This window comes from Canis aureus, chromosome 8 (assembly GCF_053574225.1).
Source record: "Canis aureus isolate CA01 chromosome 8, VMU_Caureus_v.1.0, whole genome shotgun sequence".
Taxonomy (NCBI): domain Eukaryota; kingdom Metazoa; phylum Chordata; class Mammalia; order Carnivora; family Canidae; genus Canis; species Canis aureus.
The window spans coordinates 26,650,380-26,654,971 of NC_135618.1; the positions used below are offsets into that span (position 1 = coordinate 26,650,380).

The following is a 4,592-nucleotide window of genomic DNA, read 5'->3' on the forward strand; positions in this document are numbered from 1 at the left end:
TGATGTGGACAGTATGAGCCTCCTTTAGATGTTCTAGAACAGACAAAATCAATCTGTATGATAATAGATAAAACAGTGGTTACCTATGGTGTGTAGGGTTTGACCCAAAAGGGGGCACAAGCAACTTTCCAGAATGGTTGAAATATTCCATATCTTTATTGGCCTGTCATTATGGGGATGTCCCACTTGTCATATCTCATCAAATTTTGTATATCAAATCACTATATATAAATTTTACACTGGCTAAAATAAAAAATGCTATGAAGATCATAGTTTAATTTAAAAGAATATGTCCTTATATTTGTCATCCAAAATACACAAACAAATTAGGCAATAAGTACATCTTGGAAAGTTACACCCTCTATTCTATATATTACTTTATTGATATCTGGTGACAAAAATATTTTCATTTGCATTTCTAAAAGTTATATGAACATTGAATTAAAAAATGAAGCATGGGATGATGAAAATAAATTTTAATATCTGCCACCCCATTGTTTTTCTACCTTGGTAAGTTGCCTTAAATCTTCTCAGGAAAAGATGTCTTCTAGTTACAAATGCCACATGGCAAAGTACCTCAAAACTTTCCACATTAAAATAACCCTTTTCTTTTTGTTCACACTTTTGTTGCAGGTCAGGAATTTAAGAAGTCCTCACACAGGCAACTTATGCTCAAGGAGTCTCACGTGGTTGCAGTCAGATGTTGCTGGGACTGCGGTCAGATGAAGGACCAACGGGGCATAACGTCCAATATGGCTCACTCAAGTGAATGTGAGTTGCTAGCTGTTCATTGAGCCCTCACTGGCCTGTTGACTAATGTGACCACACGTGGTCTCTCCAGCATAATGGTCTGAGGGTAATAGGACTTCTTAGGCAGCAGTTCAAAGCCCCAAGTACAAGTGTACCAGCGAACAAGACAGAAGCTATGTCATCTTTTCTGATCTAGCCTTGGATGTCATGCAGAGTCACTTCTGCATTCTCTTAGCTACAAGTAAGTCACAAGTGTACCCAGATTCAAGGAGAGAGGACACAGAGTAGACTTCTCCATGGGAGAAGTATCAAAGAATTTCCATTCATTTTTTTTTTAACTGCCACAGGGGAAAAGAAAATAAATGAATTAAACATGTTCTTTTTTTTTTTTTTTTTGCTTTGACTTGAAGAGCAGAGATCCATTGAGATCCAGCATATTCTAGCCTGAGTGGAAATTTTTTTTTAATATTTCATTTATTTATTCATGAAAGACACAGAAGGCAGAGACACAGACAGAGGGAGAAGCAGGCTCCATGCAGGGAGCCCAATGTGGGACTCGATCCTGGAACCCTGGGATAATGCCCCCAGCCAAAGGCAGACGCTCAACCGCGAGCCACCCAGGCGTCCCTGGAAAATACTTTTGAGAGATTAAGATTTCATCTATAAGTTGAGATCAATGTTATTATATTCATACGATCTCTCTTAGTACTTTCACCTAATCAGTATTGCTATCAATGGAGTAGTTGGGGGGGGTTGTAAAGATTTGGAACAATTAAGTATAAATATATATTTTTATGATTCAGCAGCTTCTCAGGGATGGAGCTTTAAGTTACTTGTTCATTTACATAGGAGCAGGATTAGGTAAGAACATAGAGCTGTTGAAGATTCTAAAATCAGGGGACTTAAGATTCTCTTTTTTAAAAAAACTTTTTGAGTAGAGTTGACACACATTACGTTAGTTTCAGGTGTACAATATAATGATTCAGCTTCTCTCCCTGTAATGCTGTCCTCACCACAAACGTGGCTCCCGTCTCTCAGCATACAACACTATTACAATGTCATCGACTATATTCCCTTTATCCCCGTGACTTATTCATCCCACAACGGAAGGCTGTACCACCTCAAAATATGAAATGCTTCATGAATCTGTGTGTCACCCTTGTGGGGGCCATGCAAATCTTTGTGTTGTTCCAATTTTAACATACATGCTGCTGAAGTGAGCACAGGATGATTGTTTTCTACCCATTTATATATACACTCATGAAGAATTCATGCATTTATTGGGAAATTTTCACTTCTTTTTCTAGAAAGCAAGAGGAAGTTGCCTAACTGGGATGGCCAGTCTTTAATTCTATGATTTCAACTCCCTGTTGTGAGAGATTCCTGGAAAGGGGTATCAAGACCCTTTTGCAGGAAGGAAGCCAGCTCTGATGCCTGAGTGGTGGTCATGAAGGATGCCTGTGATGGGACAAAGAACCCAATAATTTAATGCCAAATAGTCACGCTTGAGAGGAAAAGCTCAGCTCCGTGACATGTTTGCAGGTTTTCTTTCAACTGTGCCAAACCCTCTCATCCCGTAACGGGATGTGGACTGACTGCCCATGGAGGCAATGAGTACTACAGATATGTAGTTTTCATACAATTATTTATGTCAGCCTCTGGAAACATGTTGAATTGAGGTAGGTGGTAGGGTATCTAGAAGTTTGGTCTTTATCTCAACTTCACTATTGATTTTGGAATAAAGCCTGGGAAAATGCTTATTTATGACCACCTGGATTTCTTCTTTCAAGAGGAATTTTATGGTAGACTAGCAATTTATTTGTTAGTTTTCTTGGCTCTGACGTGATAATGTCTTTGGTAAATATGAAGCCATATTACTCTACTGCACAAGAAAAAAATTATAGAATCTGAAATGGTTCTTCTCAGACTCATTTTTCAAACAGATCTCCTGGTTTAGTTGGAAACGAATGACTTACACACCGGCAATGTGTTGGAAAACTGTTACTTTATGATCGTGTGCGAAAGTAAATGAGGTGTCAGGTAAGCCAATCAATCAGCTCTGTAAAGCATCATCTGTTCTCAGTAATGAATAGTTTCTCTCAACATTTGGTTAATTTTTCTTGCTGTGATCTAAAAAGTCTTTCTTGAATCTAAACTACAGAGTGATATAGGGAACTAGGGGTCATTTACAATGATGTCACCTTGCAGCTCTACCTGCCTTTGAAGTTGGGTTTGGGGTTACTATATGCTTTTAAAAGTTCCTGCTTCAGTGATTACTTTGCCACTAGCTGGTGTTTCATCTCTACATTTCTGGATCAAAAATGTGGAGTCTCTGGGGAACCTCAGACTGCTGGACCAATCCTTGCTTGCAAGGGATGCCTCCTTCCTCTTTATGTCATTGAACTGGGAGCCCCAGCACTAGAATGATAAAGAGGCTCAGAATACTGGAGCAAAAGAAAGATTTGAGTCATTGAACATTAAAATCCTCTGATTTGCCTCTCAGGTAATAGAGGCCAAGAGTTCATAAGTGATTTTTCTAAAGTCACACCTTCCATCTCCAGACTCAGCAACCAATCCCCCTCCCATTGAGCTCATCTGTTATAAAAAAAAAAAATTAAAGCAATTTGGAAAGCCAGCACTAAAAAGTGTGATGACCATGAAAGTATAATACTACTCTTTCTATTCCTGTTAGTTTCTAGTCCCTAGAAACCAAATATTTTGAATATTTGGAGCTCTTGGGATAAATTACTGGTTAAATTACTGGTTAAAGCTCTCCTGACTGTGATAATCTCTTTCATTTGTTTTGTTTTGCCTTTTACTACTGGACAGAGGATTCATTCTTAAACCTTAAATTTTCTTCCTTGCAATTTATAAACTGTCCTGTAGATCTTCCCTATTGGTAAGAAGTCTTCTTTTTTCCTGCCATGGAAATGGTAACCTTTCACTAAGTGTCTGAGCCCGTTTAGGTAGGCCCCTGGTTTATTGTCCAAACCTGTACCTTCCTTAATACATAAACCTTTAGCTGTAAGAGACAAACAGCATTAGATAAATTAGACTTGTCTCATTTGACCTAGCAAATAGAGCAGCTAGCCATTTGATGCAACTTCTAAAACATTATCTCCTATGAGCAACTGCATCACTGTCATTATTTTTGATATGCCAATTTTCATGTATTAGTAGTTACCTTTTTGTACTAAATTATAGTGCTCATATTTTTCTTTGATGAACTTTAATGGAATATTTAAATAGCTTTAGAACTTGAATCAATACTGAATATTTTAAGGAGACCCTACCATTAAATGTGAAAATATTCTATAAAGCAAAAGCAGCACATAGAACTTTCATGTGTTCCTTCAATATCATTTGACCCACAGCCCTAGCATTTGTGGATAAAATCACAGACATCTTTTTTTTAAATCATTATTAATAGAAAATAACATTTGAAAGGATACAAGTGAGGAAACCCTTCAGCCACAGCAAGTTTATGCCACACTGTGATTTCATCACTAATTAGGGATATTTAAAAAGAAACAACTACATTGTTAAATTACACAACTTCAAGAATTTACTAGTGAAATCAGAGTAATCTCTGCCCTTCTGTTATGAGGACATAATTTTAATAAGAAATTAACACAGTGAATTATTTTCAAATTGAATTCAAGCCTGTTTAAGTCCTCTAGGAAAGCATTTTCTGTTGACTGCCTTTAATATGGAACAGTTGGCTCACAGATAAATTAATGCTAGTCGGTGCACATTTCCCTTTGGATAGATTTTTTCCCCCCAGCCTGAGACCAGCCATCAACCATTTGGTTGGGTTTATTAGTTCTTCGAAAATGCTTTCA

The 4,592-nt window shown here is 37.5% G+C and overlaps 1 long non-coding RNA gene and 1 other non-coding gene across 2 annotated transcripts; one reads left to right on the forward strand and one right to left on the reverse strand.

Annotated features, from left to right (window-relative positions):
* Positions 1-296: 296 nt before the first annotated feature.
* Positions 297-2,507, forward strand: LOC144318048 (uncharacterized). Its single transcript, XR_013383907.1, has 2 exons — positions 297-771; positions 2,058-2,507. It is a non-coding gene; the product is annotated as an uncharacterized LOC144318048 (long non-coding RNA).
* Positions 1,873-1,974, reverse strand: LOC144319812 (U6 spliceosomal RNA). The gene has a single exon (XR_013385523.1). It is a non-coding gene; the product is annotated as a U6 spliceosomal RNA (small nuclear RNA).
* Positions 2,508-4,592: the final 2,085 nt, after the last annotated feature.